Source organism: Dreissena polymorpha, chromosome 6 (genome assembly GCF_020536995.1).
Source record: "Dreissena polymorpha isolate Duluth1 chromosome 6, UMN_Dpol_1.0, whole genome shotgun sequence".
Classification (NCBI taxonomy): Eukaryota; Metazoa; Mollusca; class Bivalvia; order Myida; family Dreissenidae; genus Dreissena; species Dreissena polymorpha.
This window is the reverse complement of record NC_068360.1, coordinates 73,667,632-73,693,057: the sequence shown is the minus strand read 5'-3', so window position 1 is coordinate 73,693,057 and position 25,426 is coordinate 73,667,632. Positions and strand designations below refer to the sequence as shown.

The 25,426-nt window shown below is 33.4% G+C and overlaps 3 protein-coding genes across 4 annotated transcripts in view; 2 read left to right on the top strand and 1 right to left on the bottom strand.

Annotated features, from left to right (window-relative positions):
* The window catches only part of LOC127836561 (uncharacterized), a 274,313-nt gene that overhangs the window by 35,368 nt on the left and 213,519 nt on the right, over positions 1-25,426 (top strand). The window lies entirely within an intron of this gene.
* LOC127835807 (guanylate cyclase soluble subunit beta-2-like) overlaps positions 1-25,426 on the bottom strand; it is a 296,454-nt gene that overhangs the window by 90,472 nt on the left and 180,556 nt on the right. The window lies entirely within an intron of this gene.
* Positions 504-25,426, top strand: part of LOC127836555 (tyrosine-protein kinase Fer-like) — a 292,136-nt gene continuing 267,213 nt past the window's right edge. The window contains exon 1 of one of the 2 annotated variants that reach the window (XM_052363210.1): positions 504-613. The gene's annotated coding sequence lies outside the window, so the exon portion shown is untranslated. Of the gene's footprint in view, positions 614-1,366; positions 1,479-25,426 lie in introns of those variants that run through there. The other variant, XM_052363211.1, reaches the window with a different exon arrangement.

Sequence of the window (25,426 nt, the reverse complement as noted above, 5' to 3'; positions counted from 1 at the left end):
TAGCAAAGGGCATTAACCTCAAAATAATTGCCCTTCATCAATGTGTACAAATAATAATATCTTCATCAAATGAATTATGCTTAGCATCTGTAATTCACTAAATGATAGTTGCCATATGAGTTGCGAAGAGCTATATATCTGGCACTTCTTGTAAGCAAGAGTTATAGTTATTGTACCTTGATCCGCACATAATTATATTACAAAACTTAACAAAGGGCAGAAGCTCTATACATATTCGAATAAGACTTTATGGTCTTGCGCACTGCGTATCCACTCAAACAGAAATACCTATCTATTAAGTTTGTTGTTATACCTCTCTGAGATTTCGAGAAAATATACCGATAAATCTAAAGAATAACATGCGGAAATAGCACTTTAATATATTACAATACATTATGTCCTTTGTTTTAAGCACATTCGTGTCATTTGCTCTACATACCTTTATCTTATATAACTTTCAAGATATTCCTCAGAGTATAAATGTCTTTCTATCGTGCACGGTATTTTCACTATCTGCGACTTGTTTAGCCTTCAACTCATAAGTGTCTCACACTTAAAGTGTTAAATTGTAGTACACGCATCATTGCTAAGGATCGGAACGCTAGACTGACTCGTGAGTACTTTTAAACAAATTATGTATTTGGAACATGTTTTTGAGCGTTAAATGTGGCATATACATACGTTTTTTGTCTAATGAACCGTTAACAAATTCTTCTTTTGAACTGCTACATATAAATGCACATGTATTGAATGTGTTTTTATCAAATCGAAAAAGCCCTAATCTTAAGTAGAGCATCGATATATTGAGACGATGCTAACTTTAACGTGTGCATATGGTGTATTGGACTTTTATTTGCATGAGCATCTATAGTCTACAGTGTATACTCGCGAAAATTTTATTGTAATTGTTCAAACTTAACGTTTGAACAATACCAATATGTCCAAATTGGGTAAGGATATGATTAGTCAACATTTTTTACTCAAACATGTATTGTTTATTTTTGGGCGAAATGTATTTAGGACATGCGTTCCGATTTAAATATACTCATTCTTACTTACTTACCTTCTGCCACGTATTTGCGTATTGCTTTTTTGCACACCTTCGTTCAAATGATTAAACTAACCGAATGATGGCTGTGAGTTTTTGTTGAGCGTTCACATGACTTCGCAAAGTGTAGTTAAATATGAATGCGACTTGGAGAAATATGTGCCCTTGTTTCCGATGAAAAGAATGGTTATCACATGACAGGTGTTATTCAAACAAGACACGCTGCTATTGTTATTGTTATCAGTGAAGTGTTTTTACAAACAATAAAGTTTAAAACAAAGGACCATAGTTAATGCTATTTAGGTCTTACGTAAGTAAATATATATATACTTTAAACTTCGATTAATGCGCAACATGTTTAATGAAAAACAGTTCTGTGTAGACGCTTCAACGTTATGGATTTTTAATTTACGGCCTTTTAGACACAGCGGTAGTATGAAATATTGCGTATATGAGTGAGATTGAATTGTTTAGTCATATGGCATGAAAACGTAAACATATCATTAAATTAGTGTATAATTTATTTTACGATAAATTAAGAAATAAATTGCGCTTTATTTAATATATACATGGATAATAATAACACATATCTTCCCAATTGGTAGTACATTTGATAGATGCTTATGTTTTTAGAACACGTTTAGATAATTCATAAAAGCCATGTTACTTTTAATATTGACAAACGTCTAAAAAAAAAGGAAAATGTTTATGACAGTAAATATTATTAGCCAAATTATAAGTTACTGCCTTTTGGTCTTCTTCGGTCGTATTTGGCCAAAATTTTGAACTTACCATCCTGGTGCAAACGTTTATGTAATCGATATCATCTTTCACTATCGAATGACAGTGGTCTTTACATATTTGAAATGTTCACAAATTCCATAATGCTTTATGAATCGTCTACGCCAAGTGCACAACTTTGTTATTCATCAGCGTTCGTGCGGTTTTCAAATTAACATGATATTTACAATAGATTAACCAGTTTCAAAAATGGAATAACAGAACACATGAAATAATATATAATATAATATTGTGTAGTCATGAAATTCGAGAATCTACAGGAAACAAAATCTTGTTAACATTCGCTAGTTTTTATTGCAAATGATCAATGTCTATACACTACATAACAATACATACATAACGAACTTTAATATAACAATGCTTAATTTTGCGGTCACATGTCTGTCTGTCTCTCTGTATGGGACTGTCAATGTAAATGTATTGTCGTTGAAACCGGTTAGACTAATTGTTAATAAACTGTATCAACAGGGCGTTGAAATTAAAAACAGTAAAGGAAAATGGTACTTTGAATTAAATGTGCCATAGTGACCAGAGCGACAGCATTACAACTAACACTATGCATTATGAACTGAAATAAAACACTATTTTCGGAATTGGTTAGACACAACGCATGCTAAAATAAAAAAGAAGACGAGTTATATTGTTAAGGTTAGCAACTTGTGTAGCATCCATGCTGATGCACAGGCAGCATAGTTAGAGCATCCTGTCATTCTTGTAAGACAAATAAGGAAATTTGACGTGGTTGCATGCTATACCGAGTGTAAACGGACGACTTATATTTCAGCGATCGGGAAGTATAAATGAACGTTGGCTGAAAATGTACCATTATCAATATCAGGCTATGAACTCAAACCCGTTAAAAATTGTCCGTTATCACAATCCAATGTTTTTAAAAGAAATTATTCACACTGTTACGCTTGAATCAAGCTTGTCCGACATTTATGTTTCATGCATGCAAAACACATTTGGAATATTCTTTTACAATATCAATCAAACGAAGCATTTTTTCAATATCATTTCAACATCGAATATGACAAAAAGTTATCCTTCACAGAGAAAATATTTGCAAGTTGTTCCCATACTTTACATCTGTCATGCAGCATTTATGGTGTCGCGCCATTTAAAGGACACACGTTTTCTTAATATTACAGGTTGGGCTATTTACGGCAAACTAAAAGATGAAGTCAAATCATGAATTGGGATACATGCTGAACATTTATCGAACTTATCATACTTAAGAAAAAAATATGAAATAAGAGTTATCAATGGTATTGGAACATTTGTATCGGTGGCGTTGTTAATATTGTGTCCGCATAGCAATCCCGGAATCCCGGATTCCATTCCATCTCTGGTCATTGGGTCTCCTCAAATACATCAAGCACCGGTTCAACAGAAAAATTGTAGTCGATAGTGTTACAGTAATCCTTAGACGTGTAATTGAGCTTTTAGCTGCAATCGAGCTTAACTAACACCAAATTACGTCTTCTGTAGCGAATGTTATTTAGCAAAACTTTTTCGAACGTGTATCGTCTCAATAAAAATTGTGTGGTTATACACTGAGGCACTGCAGTAAGATAAGTAAATACTCGTTTTACTTTTACTTTTCTAGAAAAGGATGGCAACGTCCTCCAGTGAAATACAAGATGACCAAGTTGAATGGCTTTCCACTCTAAGAGACATTGAAGATGAAATTTGCACGATAGAACAGCGCATAGATGCGAACGTAAAATCTAACGACGAGTGTAAAAAAGCTTACATAAGCTCTGTTGAAACATGCAGGGAGGACGTTATCGCTCGGCTTGACCAATTAGTTGAAAAAGCAAAACATAAAGGTATAAGCATTCACAAGAGTAACGACGCAAGTTTAAAACAACTTGAACAAACGTGCAAGGAAACTAAAGATAGAATTGAAGAACAAAAATCTATTATCCGCGACTTATCGCAGAAAAAGCAGCCACGGCAATTATATGTTATATTGAGGAAGGAATTACAGGGCATGCGTACTATCGTAAAGCAGTCATTTTATCAAAATATAGTTGTACAATTTGCCTTTGAAGTAAATTCTAAGGTACATACTTTTCTGCAGAGCGAAATCCAAGAGATAGGCATACTTCAAGAACTATGCATGGGAAGCGATGAAGCGGTCGAGGACACACACAGTTTATCGGTAGGAGATAGTTTGTTAGTTTAGCTTTATAAAACTTCTCGTATTGCGCATTTTCTTTATAAGATTCTGCAGTACTAGGATGGTGAGGTTGCTTAAGGTAATGCGTACATATTGAAAAATAAATCCCATTCGCTCAAAGCGCTATCAAAAAAGTACAGCCATTAAACGTTTTTCTTACAAAATAAATACATTAAGTACATTTTACGAAATTTGATTTCTAAAGACTTGTTTCAGTTGTTTTGTGTATAATTATGTTCAATTAACTTCGGCTTAACATGAACATGTGTGTAACTACGTAGAAAATGTACGACATTCGAACATTATATAAAGAATATTGATTGAAAACGCAATACTAATATATTCACATTTGCTGTAATGTATTGTTTACACTTTGCTTCTTGTGGCAAACTCGCCCACGACGTGGGATCGCACTGATTGTAGCACAAATATTTTATATGTTTACTTTTATGTAACCGTAAAGCTCAGAGTTATCTTATGTAATAATTGAAAATTTAAAGTAAAACACTCTAAAGTTTGCTCCAATTACAATTATTTCTCTGAAATAAAAATAAGTTTGTTGTGTAGTTTGCATCGTAAATATGGCGTTTGTACGTTAATGTTATATTTATACGTTTTGCAACATGAGGCACATACGGTATAATTATATAATGTGAATTCGTTGCATAATGCATTTTTAGTTATGGCACCTCATACGAATTTTCGTGAATTTAAACTACATAAGTTATCGTCCAATTAACAACAATATGAAACTGCCTGATGTTGAGCTTACATAATAATGGTGTTTCGGTCAAGAAAACTTGTGAAATGATATACAATCACAGATAGGATGTGAGGGGTAATCGTCCATTAAATAGTATGCATGAATTAATAGATTAATGAATCGAAGCATTACTATATGAATGAACAAACGATCGAACGACAATTGCAACATAAATACACGATAGCGTATTGTCTTTTTTTGCAGAACGTAAGCTCATCGAAGTTAACAGCACCACCCCCACTTCCACCGAAACCTGTCAGTAAACATGTTAAAACATTGCAGAAAAACGAAGTGAAGATGTGTGAACTCAACAACGATGACATTCTACTTGATACCCACATTTGCAAGATACAAGTAAGTGTAGCATTCACTCTTGACCATCATTAACATTCTCCTCTTCCTTTTTATTACCATCATCATCAGTATATTTGCATAAGATAAATAAACATAACACCTTGACCATGTTGACATAATAATGATGATGCTCATACAGCCGCTGATGCTTCTGCTGGTGAAAATGCTGCTGATTATGATGAAATCATAAGCATCATTATTATTCTCATCACAGGACTTGTTCTTGCAATTTTTGGAACTACTTTCACAAGACTAGGCTCCGTATCGGATTTGTTTGCATAAAAACCCAAACATATTTTCCTTCTGTGTCTATAGAAAGCAAGTCACGGATAGTGGAATAATCACACATTGATAGGCTAATTAGTCCTTTCCTAGTTGAGTAGCAACATAATCTTTGAATGAGAAACACATGCTAGTATTTTATAATTAAATGTGTGTAAGCTCAATAAAAATATCCCCCAAACACAATTGTACCAAACATTTGTCAAGTTTTGAACATTTATACAAAATAATGTGCAAAAAAAACATTAATGAATATTAACTCAAAGTGTTAAATTAGAATAGTACATTTGTACAGTCACATATATACCTCACGTAAATGTAACCGAATGTACAAACATTGTTACATTCAACTTACGGCGAATAAAATAGTCACATTTCACAAGATCACGATATTTTTATCATCAGTTGTATATTGTATTATTGTCGGTAAAACATATAAACAATGTTTACATATTTTACAAGGAGTAGAAACATTTTTACTTGATTTTTTTCTGATATATGTATGCTTACACAGATGGTATATTCTAGTATCTTTAGATACTGATATATGGTACACGATCGAGTTCTTGAACACGCCGTTATCGGCGAAAACATATACGTTGCATAGCTGCTTTCCCCAGAGTGAAACTCACACAGAAATAACATAACGAGTTTAATCAGTTAAACGAGAGTTAACAACACGAATGCATTTTATTATCCTTCATATAGTATACATGAACACATTGGAAAAATCATGCCGAAAGGCATAAAGTTGTATTGCACTTATTTCGTTATTATGACCTGCTTTATCGAAACTACGACTTACTTTTCTAATAGCAACAAATGTTATCATAATGATGTGTTAGTTAAAATATATGTGGGATAGAACATCGTATTTGCGAAATAAATCATCATCATAATCATCATCATCGTCATCATCATCGTCATCATCGTCATCATCATCATCATCATCATCATCATCATCATCATCATCATCATCATCATCATCATCATCATCATCATCATCATCATCATCATCATCATCATCATCATCATCATCATCATCATCATCATCATCATCATCATCATCATCATCATCATCATCATCATCATCATCATCATCATCATCATCATTATCATCATCATCATCATCACCATCATTATCATCATTATCATCATCATCATCATTATTATTATCATCATCATCATCATCATTATCATCATCATCATCATAATAGCACCACCAGCCGCGAAACATATTTAAAGTCTTCCGCCATGAATAGATTAAGAAAGTTCTACACAAGAAGATGCAATTAATACTTGCCATTCGGTAACAATCTAGCATTGCGTAGTTTTGATATGTGCTCCGTAGAGAATTTTAATGGTTTAAAATACGTATGACATTTTGTCCATGAGTATTCGAGTAGCTAAAATCAACATGCCCAGGCGGGATTACTGACGTTTAAGCACATACAGAATAATTCATGCAATACAAAGTTAAACAACTTCTTTTGAAAAGTTATGTTTAACACACCAATTGCAGATAACACGCTAGTAACATTTCGTTTAAGTATAATGTAATTCAAAAAAAGAGTATTCGTTTAAACTAACAAACACACTCGTTATAACATGAGAGAAACAAATCGTAATATAGTTCTTTTTTCATTGTCTAAGTTTTAACAATAAATTAATCAATAATTTTAATGTTTTTGTATATTCCGTGTTTAGTTTAAACCTATTTATTTTAGCTCGATTGCATCGAAAGCCTAAGGCTTATATAAACGCTCTCGAGTCCGTTTCCTGGGCCTAGAACCAGTACTTGGTGTCTTTGGGGGAGATCTAAAGAACGCGTTTATAAAATCTATCATCTTCATAAAGTCTATGACAAGATACTCTATGACGTGTTATGACGTGTTTCTACTATTCCGAATTTGATAAATGTACAACATTTAAATGGGACTACACTTTAACGATTACAGAAATACTATATATTTTTTTAATTGATTTATTATGATCAGATGAATACTTTCGAATAAATATATCAGATATTCGGTGTTAAGTGATTTAAATAAATATTTACCACTCCTTCTCCATGAACAAATATATCACTTATTGTTCATATGCGTTTCGTTACGTTACATCATGATTCGCTAAGCCAAATTGAGTTTCACCTCAATTCAAATGGCTACTACTTGGTCTATCCTCGTTCCATTACGGGTTCATATATGTGCTTTTGACATATCCTGTTGGTTTTACTTTGACAACTCCAATTGGCTGCGGAAATATAACTTATACTTTATACCATTCAGAGTGATATTCGGCTCAGCTTTGACGAACCTGTCAAATAATTATGTTCACAACAACTGCAGTTGATGTGTTTTCTTTTTGAGGATTCGTCAACCGTCATTGCTGTCTGCAATCTTTCTAAAAGCAGGTTGGTCCCCTCATTATTGTAGGAATAACGAAGAACCTGAGGAATTATATGGATAGGATATTTTGTTACTGTCCTGTATTGTTTTATTCAGACAAGCGACACAATAGCTATAACATACAGAACTTAATATATTTGTAAATATTGTTGTTAGTTTTATAGTGAACGTGTTGTGGTAGCACTATCTGTCGGTGATCTGCCGTCGTCCATCCGCAATTTTTTAAATGACATCTTCCCAAATATCATATTAATGAAACAATAGAAGGATAATTATTGAGAAGTTATGTACGGCAGCTATAAATAGTTCCAGTATGTCGAATAAATAGGTCACATTTTATAAATAGGTTTTTAAAGTGATACTTGTAAACGCCATCCCGCACAATTACAATACAACTAGCTCAAAGACAGTCATTAGCTGGTCCGCTTAAAATGATGGTAATAGTTACTCTCCTTACTACAAGAAAGGTAGTGTTTCCTTAACTATTTTTTCGCGACATTGTTAATGTCAGCTGATGTCAGTATTCTTCTCATTCGAGTGGTTAAGCCCCCGCCCCTTTTACAAAAACAATCCCGGAAGCGTGTCGTGTTTCCACTTTAATTAATTATTACATTCATAAAAATAGGTAAACTTTTGCTAATATTTGATTAAATTCACAACACAACATAAATGTAAATAACATTTTGCTTATAACATAGTTATTCAATTAAAAAAGTAATCAACTCAAAAAATAAATCCATTAAATGGCTATCCAATTACCGAATTATTACGAAATACACACACACATATATATATATATATATATATATATATATATATATATATATATATATATATATATATATATATATATATATATATATATATATATATAGTACCAATATCTAACCAAATTTTAAATTTGGCTAGCAAATTTGTGTTTCTGAACCTCTCTCCGTATGTGATGTTATACGAATTGTAAGTAAGAATTTAATGTAAATATAAGCATCAAGTGATCGATAAAAGCGTAGGTAAGTTCAAAATTATATTTTGTCTCAGAATGTCTAGAGACAGAAATACAATCAGGATACTTATGAAGCAATTCACTGACAGCTCACGTATACAACGATAAGAACAATATACAAATGCAGATGGTAAAAGACAACGATATTTACATCTACTGCCGTCAACTGTCAACTGTCCGTCCTCAAAAACCGTGTGCACTCGACGTAGACATTAATAAATCATATAAAACCACACCTCACAGTAAAAGCTATTTCAAAATTTCACACAATTTAAAAACAAACGGCAAAAGTACAGCCATTTAACATAAGCATCCTATTCCAGATCATAGTTGTGCAGTTTTTTGGAAGAAATAGTAGTATACAGTTTAAATGCCCCGTAACGTACATCTGATGAATATGCATTATACGATATAATCATTGTCGGAAATGTATTTGACAAAACACAAAACTAATAGAGGAATTATTTACGAAAAATGAAAGCCTCGCAAAGCAACACTATGTGAGCATTACTAACATTGTGTGCAGGACCGTTTCTTAGGTGTATGTTGTTGATAAAATTAAGATAAACGTTTAAGTCCATAACATATTCTAGCCTATAAGATACATGCGAAACCCTAACGGACCCCGCGACAACAAAAAATTGTGAAACTTATATCCTTGGCTGTGTGGCGTGTCCGTACTCATCTTACAGAAATGTGATTATAAATGTAGGTCAAACACGCGAAGAAAACGTGTGCAAAACGTCAAATGTGGACATGTGAAAAGAACATGCGCACAAGTTACGCATTACAACTGTAAACAAACATGTTTGACGGTGTGAACGCTTACATAAAATTGTCTGTTTGTCGTTAAAATGATTGGAAACAAAAAACAAAATTTAAAACGGAGTAAAACACACTGACTAACGCTTGAGTTTGGCTTTTTGACTAAATTAATTATTTATTTTTTATGATTTATGCAGGTGTCTTAACTGTTTGAATATTTATCCAAAGTAGGTCATTACGTTACTATTTGATAAACACATTATTTTGGAATGTGCACATGCTCAAGTACTTCGGCAATTATCTGAAACGTGTTCATCATTGGTAAACAAAGAGTTGTAATGAAAACAAAAGATGTAGACTTTAAAAAAACACACGTTATTTTTACATTACCGGTATCACTGGCTAACACCGGATATTGGCCAATTAGAGAGCAAACATGACTTATTGTTCATGCAAATCATCACATCCAACAGTGGTATTAGATTTCAAGTTTTATGAATATAATATTTTTAAGTAATTTTCCTAATTATATTGCTCTGCTTAAGCGCAAATACATGCATTTACTGAAATTTGGTAATACACTATAAGAACAGCCAATACTCAAGTATTTAACCTAAAATAGTCTCCGACGAGATTCACACCTATGTTGGTTATGTTTATCATTGGGATGTCATCACGTAAATCAAATGATACGGCGTTTCAGTTGTTCATGCCAAATGTAGTGAAAAATATTAATAGGGTATTCGGAAAAAATATCTTTTTAAAGGTTTTGCTGATATGTTTTTAACGTTTTTAAATAAAACATTAAATCCATAGCCATAAACACTGCCAAATACTAGCATGCTATATTTAAACTTACAACAACAAAAAGTTCCATGCGATGAATTATTACAATAGGAAGACCCAAAAATAATTAGCATTGATTTGAAAACGTTAAAACACAAACATTCTTCAATTTTAAGTATCTAGAAATAGTTTCGCGATGTCATCTTGTTTCGTTTAAAGGATTATCTCGAGTCAGGATCGGAATCATTTGGTTTGCGATAATGTGGATACTTTATGTGTTGAGGCACGTTCACGCGATTGCATACACACCATTTCATTAGCATATACAAAGCAATACAGTAAAAGCTGTTTGAACTTATAAACTTCTGAAAGATAATATAATACTTGTAATCAAAGGAATGACCTTTGAAATGTAAACAAGTTATAAATAAATACAAGTGACCTACTTTTCAAACTCCAGTACATAACGGGCAAATTTAACATCATTATTTATGAGAAATACGTCCTGAATCCGACGCTGCACTAAGCCAATCTCGCATTCGCTCGTTAAGTTCGCGGGCAATTCAAATATAATATATTGTCTCACACAAAATGAAAACGAGTATTTTGTTTCTCGTTAAATTAATGTTAACAGACCAAATGTAGCTTTGCAATTATGGCTATTGCTAAAAGGAACACTTTTTGCATGTTTGAACCTTTAATTAACGAAATATTCGTCGTTTTGGAGCATTTTGAATCTTTAAGTGTCAACATACTATTTATTTAAAAAATGTGTTATACTGTGCATAATGCAGTCGCTTTGCCAACAAGATTTACATATATATAAACATTGGAGACTCTCTTAATCGACCGTGTCATTAGTCCGTTTTAGAAAGGATAACGGTTTAGAGGGATATATTCTGATCTTAGTGTCCGAAGAGTATTTGTAAAGTATATGTATAAAGGAGTACGATTTACAGAAAAAACTATACTTGTTTCCATGATAAACATTGTTTATGGTATACAAATTAAAAATGGGGTGTTAATATGACAGTTAACGTTTAATGAATCAAGTTATGAAATACCATATATTGCATGTAAACGGTATTTCTCTGTCAAGCCACTGTACAACTAAGATAATCCATAAATTATGTTTGATTCAAGTGCAACCTATAGTACCACTTGTTTGTCGCAACGTGACTTAGTAACATATAGTCTACAACACATGAATAAACATATTTCCATATGCATAGCTAGGGGGAATATATTATTAAAAGCGCTTAATGTTTTACAAATAGCAAAGGTTTGTTTGTAAATATGTTTTAACAAACGTGATGATCCTTTACGAGTGCATCGAACAGATTAAAAAAAAAACACTCGATGTTAAACTTTGCAAGCTAAATTTGAATGTTCAATTCAAGTTAAATGTGTGTTCCGAACTCTCTTTATATTTACATGCGATTTTAACAGTAAGATTTATTTAGTGTTGTTATTTTATGACACTTCAATCCGCATTGCAAACAATTTTTACACAGCAATGAAGTTGCAAAAAAACAAAGGCCAATTACTGTTTTAAGGAGTTAATTTATGTACATGTACATGTATGTGCATACGCAAATATAATAAAAAAAACGTGCTTCCGGAATGCATAGAATTCCGGTTTTGGAAATATGTTAAGCATATTAATATATATTGGAATAAAACGGGACCGGAAAAATGTCTGGTTTGGAGAGGATTCCGGTTCAAAAAGGATCTAATTTAGGGGGTTTCAACTTGATATGCATGGCTATTCTGTGAACTGTCAATAGACATTTTCTTCCAATCGCTATATATTTCTCATGAAGATACAAATTGCAAAATAAAATTTAGAAAACCAATATAATATTGCAAACAAAAATTAATTAAACGAACCCGCTCACCATGGACATAACAAATACAAATATATTTATACTTATCAGCTTGGGTCTGTATGTATCTTATCTAATGTTTCGATCAAACACTCATTTTGTTCTTAGTTTTAGTAGGCGTTATTGAAAGACGTTCTTACATGGGACTCATAATTAAAAATGTTTGTCCTTTCACGGTCTTAACATAGCAACGGCCTCGTCCTTATTCTATAAAATGCTATTCGAGGGCATCAATACATCTCAAACTTTCTTATATAATATGTATTGTAAACTCTACTCGGCAATTTCCGGCGGAGTCGAAAACAGCGTTATACACGATTCGATAATTGGATTTCATATTTTCATAGGCTTTTAAAATCGTGTATGTTAATTTAAGGATAGTTTGTGTATATTATATGCCCAGAACTTACTGATATTTTCTTTGTATATCCCCTCGGAAGGCGTTGCGATATAACAGACCATAATGTTTTTCACGACTTAAGTATATACAGCTCATCGTCACAGCACTATGAACAGAAAAAAACAATGTCAATGCGTCAACAATACATGTCATTGTATACAGTACATCAGTTATATACTAGCATGGCTTAATATGAGATTGCAAGAACAATATGAGATGGCTCTTAATTTGCAAAGAGTATTAAAATTTCATACTTGAACAATTCACATTTAAAAAATAAAGTATATGTACATTTGAAAAGATCCTTTCACATCGAAAAATAATGTAACATATATATTTTTAGCCCTAAGTTAAAAATCTTTGATGCAAAAACTTAGCTAGATAAAATTGTACAGTTGTTTTAGGTTCATTCAATAATTGCACAAATTTAAACATTCTTGGTCTTCTTTTGTAAACGTTAGGCAAATACATCTTTCTCAAATTGTCGTAAAAACGACATAACAGTACGAAATGGTTTTCATCTTCAATTTCGTTCAATGAACACTGTTTACATATTCGTTTATTTTTGCAATAATATTTTTGAATATCGAATTGTCCAATGTATCTTAGAAAACTGATCGTTTAAAAACAGGTTTTAATTCTTTATTAAGGTACAATGATACACTTTCATTAACGTCCGTTCTCCAATTTGAAATCAAAATATCTTTTAACGGTTTCGAAAACTTGGAGTACAGGTGTTTATATGAACAGATTCTGGATATATATCAAACGTCGTTAAAACCAGATTCTTGTAAGAAGGTTTCGGACTGTCTATGCCCATTATTTAGAACGTGTAATGCTTCTTCGCATTGTTAACGAATAATATTGTTTAAAATAAAATTGACATATTTAAAGTCGTAAAGTTTGACAAAATATTTTACTATTTGCAAATAACGGCACATTTACAACCGATATATTCCAACTTCGGAATACAATGCATTTGAATGTGCAGAAGATTTTACATTAGGAAGCCATTTACAGAATTTACGCTGTACACGTTAAATATTATCCGCCTCAGTAAATCCCCAAGTATCGCAACCATAATTAAGAATTTAGCGATTTCGTAATACTTAATAATGAGTTCATCGCCCGAAGCGCTTTTGCCGACAGCGTTTTTGTAGCCCGTATATGGGCGCCGCTACTCGACAGTACGATACCAATGTTATTGAAAATAAATTACGACTTCAATTGGATTGTTATCACATACCCAACTGTACCTGGCGGGTAAACGACCTAAATGAAAAATAAAAAATTGTGTCTTACGTCTTTTTTGCGCTGTGAAACTTGAAAAAAAATCGCGTTAGTCAAAATGAACGTATACTTAAAGAAATCCTACTTTCGGTTTCAAAATCGGTACCGATTGACAATAAAGTTACTTGCTTACTAGGCTATAAATTTAATGACAATTTTGCACACTTTCAAATTGCACCTATATGTATTGATCAACATGTATTTCATTTCAAGGTAAGAGGCAAAGTGTGAGGCTTTAATATTAAACATGCGTTATATCATGTCTGTAAGAGAAGCTGAAGAACAAACATTTCTATTAAAATAATTATACAGCTTATCCCATTTGAGGAACACTGTCTCTATTTCGGAGCATTTATATACCAATATTTTCATTACGTCTTCCCTGTAAGTGCATGTACAAGTGGCATAAGATCAATTTCTTTATAATTAAACTTTATCCTCGACAATGCGTTTATCACCTTGCTCTTCATAGCCGTTAATAGTTATGACGGAAATTTATTATAAATACAATTTCCACATTGAGCCCAGCTTCAAATGTATTGTGTTTGTCGTTGTTGTCGTTGTTGACAATAATATACTGTTAATTGGTTTAAGTGTGACTGTTATAATACTTTAGTTTAACTCAAATAACATCAAGATATACATAAAATATAGCTAAATGAATTATTAAATATTTCAATGCTTCACCTCGTTAGACATTGTACAAATGTATTCGTAAAATGTTCCTGAATTTGTGTATTTGACTGTTTATATGATAATATATTTGAACATAACACATCATCATTTATATGGTCTAACTGCTCTGACAAGATTTAGCTCACATGCTTGATCTATGCTGACTTGTCTAGAATAATTAAGTCCGAGAACGGGCAATTTGTGGCTTATGAAAAAAACATAAAATGTCAATCACTTAAACGATTAAGAATCAGAATATAGTAGTACAATGTAGATCTGAACAAGTTGTTGTTACGAATACACTTGAAGTCACTGACGCTAAAATAGTGTTAGAGTTCAAACTTTGAGCGATATACCCTACTGTTTAACCTCACTTGAAGCTGGTTACATACTTATATACTGAAAGTATGAAATGTGGTTTAAGTCTCATCGTCACATACCGTTAATAAAGTTAATAAATAAATAAGTTGATTAATTATTAAAATATAAAGATAATCATCAATAAAAAAGGAAACACAAACTACATATGAAACATTGCATATAGTAATTATATAAATATGCTTTATTTTATACGTTCTGTAGTAAATTAGAAAATAATTTACGTATAATAAGAACAGTCATTTAAACAAATTATTATGTATAAGATTCAGAATATGTATAGTATATATAAATCAAACAATGTGATAATCATTGTGAAAATAGAGACGAGTCTTAGCTCCCTGAATGGCATGTCAGTTTTGATCCGTTTCAGATAGTTTTTACTTACTAAGGAAATAGGGCGGTTCAGCAATTCGTGTTACTTTTTATGAACTAATACCCATGAGGTATAATCTTTTCAGGGCACTTGTTTTGAAGTTTATAAAGGCGTGCTTAAAGAATCAAATAGAGCCATCGCCGTAAAAGCCTGTTTTGAAACAATATCGGAAGAACAAGGAAAGACGCTTGCTACAGAGGGAAAACTGTTAATGCAATACGACCACAAAAACATCGTGAAGCTTATTGGTATTGCTGCTCAGAGAAAACCGGTTATGCTAGTTATGGAGCAATTTTCAGGTATAATTGTGAACAAAAAACACAATACTTTACATTTTAGCAGATACAATATGTGTTACTTAGAATACTGTAAAAATTCATTGACCTATGAATTGCGTGCAAATAATACATATACAATCTTTTAGACGGAATTCTTCGGGATTACCTCATGGAAAACGGCAAGAATATGACAAATATACAGAAGGCCAACATTTGTCTTGACGTCGCCAACGGCATGGTGTACCTTTCGAACAATCGCTGCCTTCACATGTGAGTGTTTGAGTTGATGAATTGTGTGTATTTATTTGTGACGTTAATTGAACTAACGAATATATAAAAGTGTGGAATATGTTTTATTATTATGACATTATATAATGGTCATGCTGCTACTGATTTTTAGGCTTTTCTCATTCTCGCAGGGACCTTAGAGCTGCCAGCTGCATGGTTGGTGATAATCAAGTCGTGAAGATCTTTAACTTCGCCATATCGATAGAGGCAGACGAGTGGGATATTTGTGGAACATACAAATTTCCTATCAAGTGGACGTCACCAGAAACGCTCCAGGACGGTAAACGAATAATGAAATTTTTCCCTTAATGAATTAGGGATTCCTCCAACACGATACACAGCTTATGAAAGCATGGTACATGGTTTGTGATACATTGCCAAACTGAAAACCGGCCGAAATCATACTCGTGTTTAATGGTTAGATGCTTCGTGTGCAAACATGTATAATGTATAAGAAATATAATATATCAAACTTAGAACAATTATCACTTCATTAAAACCTAACAGTTTGGTAAAAAGCACGTTTCATGAACGTTCGCAAGTAGTAGTTATTAATGTTGGAATAGAGCGAAATACACAATTCAAAATACATGATTTTATTCAGTTGTTTGTTTGCTTACTTTACAAAACGGGATTACACAAGTTTATAAAACGACGAAAATGCGATGACTGACATGTCCACAGATTCAACATATACACATGTCCCAACTAAGCGTTTTCCAAGCCTATACACTAGCAAGTGTTTGCAGCTGATGACGTCACGTGTATTATATAATCCGTGCATATAGCTTTGTATTAGATTTTAAAAGTAAAGTGTCAATATTGCAGAGGCTTAAGGTCCCAATTTAGAGTTATCCCAGCATATGAACTGATACGTGCTTGTTGAGGCTGTCTGGCTAGCGCAGTGGTTGTTACAGTCGCTCTCATCTAGGCGACCCGGGTTCAATTCTCGTTCCAGACAGATGTGAGTTTGGTTCTTTGTCACCATACCGGATTGGTTGGGTATTCCTTTAAGAATTTTGGCTTCCATACACGACACAAGACCCCTCCAACATTTAAAAAAACACTTTCAGTTTCATTAGCTGAACATTAGAGTTATCATTCAAACATGTGTCAAACTTTCGGGAGACTAGTAAAATAATAAAGTCGGAGTGCTGGGGCTCACTCCGTGTCCACACATAACGTAACTTACAAATACAAATACACTTGTATAGCGCAAAAACTATAAATATTATATTGCGCTTCAAAAACGTCCTATATACACAGATTGAGATATCCTCTAGTGAGCTTGCAGGTTACATGAATGCATCTAAGTGTTATGGAAACGCTCAAATAGGTAGGTTTTGAGGTTGCTCTTAAATGTTGTTTCCGAGTCAGCCGATTTCAAATGTCCGGAAAGCACATTCCACCATTTCGGTCCTACCACTGCAAGTGACCTGTCGGCGATCTTTCTTCTATGCCTTGGCACACGGGCTTGATGCCAACTGATGATCGCAAGCGGTAGCTGCCTTGTGCATGTGTAAACATCGATCGGAGGTAAATAGGCGCAGTGCCCTTAACGACCCGGAAAACAATGACAAGTACCTTGAACATTAGTCTTGCCTGTACTGGCAGCCAATGTTATCGTTTTAGCAAGTCGGAACTACGTTCTTCATACGATGCGCAGGTTACTAACCTGGCAGCATTGTTTTGAATTCTTTGTAATTTGTTCAGCTGATATGCCGGAATGTCATCAAAGAGTCCATTACAGAAGTCAAGATTGGAATGAATTAGATCATGAACACTCATTTCAGTGGATTTTTGTGTCAAATGTTTACGGATACACCGCAAGTTTCTTAACTGGCACTAGGCGACTTGGCATTTCTTACGAATATGCAGATCAAAATTTAAGGTACTTGACATATGCACCCCAAGGTCGCGAACATTGTGAACACACTTCACCTCACAACCACCAACTATCACACTAGTAATGTTTCAAGTCAAAGGACCTCGTTAACTTCGAAAAAAATGCACACGTTATCCTATATTACAAATTATGCAATAACGCTAAAATAATAATGTGCTGTCTAAATTGGTCACTTGCACGTGACAATCCATCAAATTGTGTGTTTGTTTTAACTTTTAACGCTTACCGTTTTGTCCATGGATGAGCATTCAGGCATGCCAAAGAAGTTTTTTCCTCAGACTATGGACAACTGTATGCTTGTTAAGCACATAAGCGGCTGCCACGCTGATAAAATCATCCAATTTAATGTAATTAATGCAACTCATCCCGATTTCTTAGTCAGTTAATTATATAAATAACCTACAACACAATGTGATGACACGTGTATTTTCATTGATATACATTTTAATTAAGTGGATGAAAAAATGTTGTAAATTATTAATTAGTACAATATCTGTTAAATTGTATCAAACACTTTAACCGATACATTTATAAATGTCCAGTTTACATGGTTACATCGTATATAAAAGGCTGGAGTAATTTTCTTGTATTTAATTACCTGATATAACGTATATAAAAACACGAGAACAAAATATATGTATATAATAATACACGAGTACAATATTTATATATACAATATTTTTTCGGCAATAACCGTATTGATTTATTAAATCGTTTGCTTAAGCTCTTTTAGCTTTTGTTTAATTAATTTATGCGCACTTAAATACTTAAATCAGCGTTATAACAACAGTTTCAGTTATAATAGGATTATAAATCTAATTGACGAAACTATGTAAACGAGACTAGGGTTGCAAACCCTTCGTCAGCCTAAGGAGACAACTGTGGCAAGTTGTTCGAATCACTTGTGGGGGTATCAACACGCATCAGGCCGGACTACAATTCAATACTTTGAATACTGTCAGAAATACACTAATAATGCTATCAAATATGTCATACATCCAAAAGATGTTAGTATGTTTGCTATGGTATATTCATTTTCAAAGCGATGACGTCACCAATTAATGAATTGTTTCTTTGCTCAAGACGTGCAAATGCTCAAAGATCTGTATATCCCTCGACTACACGCTTATGTTAAGATTAACAAACAAGTTATGAACACGAACAACAAAGAACAGCACTACCAAAATATCAACAATAATATAGGTAAAACATCTCTTAATTGTATCAATTAGCATTTAATGTGCTTAGAGAATCAGGCGAAAATTGGCACACATAAGTTAATTGCTAAATGAAGTTTTTCCAACTGTATGCAACTAAACATGACAATCTATAGCAGAAGATAATTTCATTTTTAATAATCATCCTTATACAACCCACGCACTCGTCTAAACTAGAACTGATTTACTTGTTTTATAATTGTTTTTATTTGAGTTTAGCGTTTGTGACCTAAGCTACTCGATCAAGTCGTTAAGATTTTCATTAATGCCATTTCTAAGCGTGGACGTAAATACACACACACTTCCGAAAATGTATTGTCCCTTATATGTGGACAGAACCGCACATCTTTACACATGGTTCTGGAGTGATGGAGAAAGTTGTTTAAAGCTATGACGAGTACCACGATTAATATTATTTTTCATTGAAGAACAACATGGCAGTTAGAAAGAGAGGTACTTATTATTACAATCAATATACTGGTCATGAACACTCTTAAGATCACAATGTTTTATCAATTCCACAAAAAAAAATTCCTAAAACATGTATCCCTTATCTCGGAATAATATAAAACTGCATCTAAGATTGGGTGGTGCGGTGGTCGAGAGGTAACACTCTGTTCTACAAATCCAGAGGTCCCCGGTTCAATTCCCGGCCGGGGCACTGGAAATTGCAGCAATGCTTCACGTGTTTTCCATCCAACTAGAGCTGTACTGGTATGAAACCCAAGTAATTCTCGCGTGTATTGGTGCTATACAGTGAGCACGTAAAAGAACCAAGGGATCTATTCGTAAAGAGCTTGGGTATCGCACCCGGATTCCTTGTATCCAATACTGTCTCTTCTGCTTGCTGTCTCTTCCGCAAAACCGAAGGAGCCCATTGGAAATCAGTCATTGCACTTTCATGGGTTATCCTTGACAGCAAGGTCTACAGAGATACATACAAAGATTGCAAAGTGAATCAAGACACATCAATATACAGTGTTCGTTTAAAATTGTAGCTACTAGCCTAGTGATTTTACCCGCACAATGATAAAGATTAGTCAAATCATACGACTAATATAGTGTATTCAAAGATGTTAACATCGATTAGCGAAAAACAACTCACGACAGACGTGGGCAATTACAAGACCCACCCAAGTACATACGTGTGCATACTATATGATATCGAAACGTGGCATACATACTAGTTGTGACGTGAGTACTACACAGAGGTCAAATGTCAGATGATATTAATACAGATATTAATATTATAGTTAGTGTTTTTTTTAATCTTAAGGTAATGCACAGTATCTACTTAATATGGGGTTCTCACCACTAAGGAACTCAAGTATTGCGTGTATTGCTTGTAATACCGAATACTTTAAGTGTTGTTTTAAAGAAAGTAATATTTGCAGGGAAATACAATACAAATAGTGAGGTGTGGAGCTACGGTATTATTATGTGGGAGGTATTTTCTAATGGAACGATTCCGTATCCTGGATGGACAAATCCCTTAGCATTGGACAAAGTAAAACAAGGTATTACTTAACATGCTGTAGGTATTATGTTTTGAAATATGTTTCACTCTTCTAAAATTTGCATGAATTTATTTGGAGTTTATATAGTAAGTTTGATCTCTCGCATGTCACAAGGTTTTGTAATCGATTCTATCCGATAATTATTGTCAAATGTTTCTTTAAGATACCATTTTTAATCTGGCACATTACTCAAAACCACCCAGACTTTATATGCTTAAATATAGGCTATTAAATAGTGTTTATACTTGTTTATTAGTATCGTTTCAAATGTATACCTTTAAGAACTTTTTAGAAGATTTTATTAAACGCATACTTGAATCAAATCACGATTTATTACACAAGGATATAGGATGCCAGCGCCAGAGAACACACCTAACAGCATTTACCAGCTTATGTTGAGATGTTGGGACGCAAAACCATTAACGAGAATAACCTTCCACGAAATTTGTTCAGCCCTAACACACTTAATGGACAATCCACAGAAAGAGGACCACTGGAGTTAGTGGTAATAGCTTGCGAATTTGTCGAAAACAATAATATAAATTAAACACGACTTTTTAATTACAGAGGATGGCAGGAAATTGTGTCGCTATGTTAATGAAATATATTTATAGCGTTCATTCAATACATGAACGATGTAAAAGGGGACGAGGCTTTCTGTTAAACATGTCGCTAAAGAATGCTGCAAACATGTTTAGGTGATGTCTATAAGCATGTAAAGTGTAGGTATTTAAGAATGATATCAGGTTTGTTTTTTAAGCACGTCATTACTATATTTCATAAAGAATGCTTTAGTTAGTACAAGTGTTGAATACTGATACTTTTATTTAGCGCGGCTTAGAAAACCGGACCAAGCGGCTAGTATTTAATAACTCATCATTTTATGTTTCTATTTTGAAAACAATCACAATAATTCTGAACAATAGGCCAAAACAATACGCCACAAAAAATAACGTCATATAAATAATCAACGAATATGACTTAAATGTTTCTGTTGGTGACAGCTTTATCCCAACCATGTTATATAAAGCTATGTTAATGTATTTGGGTAAAGTTCAACAATAAATACCTAATAATTCGATAGAAAAACAAATCAAAATATGTCGGACAACCTGTTCAATATAATATGTAAAATATGTAAGTAGTATATTGTGCTATTATCTTCCATTAGTGTTTACTCTATTGTATTCTTCAATACATATTCTCTTTTTTGTGGTGTCATATAACGTTTGGGTACATAGTATAGACATTAATGCCTGTATCTTCCATATTATATAAGTGTATATACATGTGTACTTTTATTTTGTGTTTTCATAGTTTCCTTTATTAAAATGTGTGCTTTCCAATAGCGAGAAAAAATATATCAACCGATCAATATACAAATTGATGTTTATCACGTCAACAATCAATTAAGGTCATATCATTTCTATATAGTATCTGTTTTTAAAACAAAAATCAATACAGCATATTGGTTTTCGTATTTTTGTGTTCAAAGGTAAGTTTCAGCACAGCGAGCGGTCATACGATCTAACTATTTTATCACAAACGTCCTTTTATATGTGTGTTGTTTTTCTAAGTGTAATGAGTTAACAGCGCCATATGATGCTTTGCATACTTATTTTAAGTATTTGTTTGGAACATAGCCGTCTGTTAATCACAGTATCTTGTTCGGTTTGCAAAAAAACTCATAATTTACTGAAACAAAACTCATTTCTAAAGGACCACCATACGGTTGTTTGTTTATATACAATACAACCCTTTTTCTTCCATATATTTTTCCGTCCGACTCGTATATATATACATGACGCACTACAGTTCAGCGCCATCCAGATTAAATGCTAGTAAATACTTATTTTATTTGACCCCATCCGGTTAAACAGGAATAAGGCTACAGGTTTAATATCCGTTACAAAAAAACTTGATAACTAGCCATTAATATAATACGAATAGTAATAAGCACAAATAAAGATTACAACTCAATATTCAATTAAGCAACAATTGCAATTAAAAAGGTCTATCTATTAGTATGGATTCGAGTTATCCCAGATTTATTGAGAAGATATGATTATCAAAAATTGTATAGAACGTATAAATTAAACCAACAAGATATTGGATTTGGTCATCTTGTTCAAACGTATTTTGATTTTTTATTTACGGAACACACATATATGTAATTATCATACCACCGCATTGATATCTGCCTGATATAACTTTACCTGATATACTTTTTATCATACCACCGCATTGATATCAGTCATGTGTGGAGGATGGTCATATTACTCGGAATAAACTATTAGGTAATCAATTTGAGTAAAGTCCAATCAGATTCAACGAGACCAAAAAATGATACCAAGATGTAACATATTTTTAACACATAAAGCACCACAAACAGCAAAAAAACATTTTGTTTTAATATGAAGCACGTGTGTTCATGACGTAATTATTAACACGTCAAACGACAAAAGTTATATTCTTCCCGCTAAAACTGCAGCTGGTAAGAGGTTTTTTGTTCATTATTTGTTTAAAATCGGGGACGTAGAGGTTTGATGAACAGAAAAACAAGTTACTGCCTGATCTTTTTGTAATATTTCAGGCTTGGCTTGAATAAAATTATGGATCGGCAAGCCTCGCCGTTATATTATTCTAAGCCGGGCCTGATATATTACAAAAAGATCAGGCAGTAACATGTTATTCTATAAATATCATAGTCAACAGGAAGTTCTTATATTAGTCATAATTGGAGGATGGTCATATTACTCGGAATCAACTATAGAGTAATCATTTTTAGTAAAATCGAATTAGATTTAACAAAAAAAAATGTACCAAAATGAAATATATTTTATACACAAAATACTACGGACATTACTGGCGTCCATAAATCTCTAAAGCAAATGGACGTGGGGATCGCGAGGAAGTAACAGTTGTTTATTCAGCGTCAGATTGCGTGCGCAGAATGGTCTCTTGTGCAGCGTTTACCGTTGCTTTGCAATCCAACTACCTTACGTTGCGCATATAAAGCAGAGTCGACTGCCGTCGCAGCGTTTTGAAATTGTTCAGTGTGCACCTGTCGGTGTCAAGCTGGCGGATGCTCTCCTATCTCACCCAAAGTTAAGCATGTATATCACGCTCCTAGTTGTAATTATCTATATCAACCGCTTCCCATGAATTCTGGTTAAAGCAAAACGTATTGCAGCCGTCTTAATAGCTGATATATGGTCGACCAGTTGTTCTCTTGCCTAAGCCAGGCTATCCATGCAGGATATATTAGCGATCTGGCATGTGTCCGTCTTTCGCACATCGCTTAGCAAACTGGGTTGACGCTGACTGAGAAAAGTGTCCACGCTGCATTCGCACCATAAGATTCCAATCGAATTAAATTCACTCGTGATCATAGAAAAAAAACTTATCGTGAAAATATCAATTTCTATGATCACTCGTGAATTGAATTCGATATGCTACCGAAACCAATAAATATCCTCAATGTAATTGATTATGTAAAATTTAAATAACTACAGTATTCTTTATATAAAACAAAATAAGTTTCACTACCCATACATTTGGATGAAAAAATGTAAAGTAACACATATACATAGAGAATACTAGGTTAGCGTTGAATACAGAGAAGTTTATGTTGCGAGGCTTAGAACGCCGGAAGCGCGAGCCTTGGCGAGCGCTTTCGGTGTTCGAGCCGAGCAACATAAACTTCTCTGTATTCAACGCTAATCCTAGTATTCTATTTATCCCATTTGATTTTTTCAACGTGACATTTAACATAAATAGATCTAATAACCTTAACAATAATTTTAATTCAGTCATAAAAGCGCTTAAAATCTAACAAATGTAACCATGCGTAGTGATATACATGTATTTGTTCTGGTACGCAAAATAGTCTTTAAAATATTCACACACAAACTGTAAAACAAGTAAAAAATATCACCATATGCCTACATTCAATTTTACGCAGTATGCGAATTTTAACACATTACGACCGCGAAAAGAAGATTTTACTTTACTATAATTCATTTTATTTTCGAAAGAAAATGATCAAATCCAATATGGCGGCGATTGCTCCTGACAAAATGCTGTCGATGTCAACATACATGTACACCATCGACGACCTAGTTCTGGCTACCATAACTTTAAATGTCGCTTTTTATGATTTTTGACTGGCGCGGCTTTGTACAGGTCTTTCATTACTAAATAAACTGTACGCTGAAGTTTCTTTAGCTATCGAAGACCTTGACAATTTTGACGAGTAAACAGACAATTGCAGCGACTGACACTTTATTTGACAAAATATACAGGGCAATACGTTTTCCGACTTCGGACGACGAATTTAAGGACGCGCAGAACGTGTTTTTTATATAATGTTATGGGTATGCCGTGTGTGATCCGATGCATCAATGGCGCCCATGTTAAAATCATTTCCCCGAGAACAGGGAACGACAAAAGTACAAACAAAAATCAAAACACGTAAGAACTTGTATCTTACCTTTAATTATCCTTTAAAATCCATCTAATAATCCATTTAACTCAATAATTGACGATTTTGCATCTAGGGTCTTTAATAATTATTTTAGCATAGTTAAATAAAGACCTTTATGCCATTCTATCACTTTATTCAAATGAGTTTATGAACGCGATAAACTTTCTTCTTCGTCACACGCTACGTCATGTACTCTACATTACTGCTGTTCAAATGAACCGGAGCAGTTTATCTAATAATAGCCGTTGGTAAACTCGGTTGCATTTGCAGATTTCTGCATACACACATAATTATGTTTAAACTTGCACAATGTTTTATTTATCTATGGTAAATG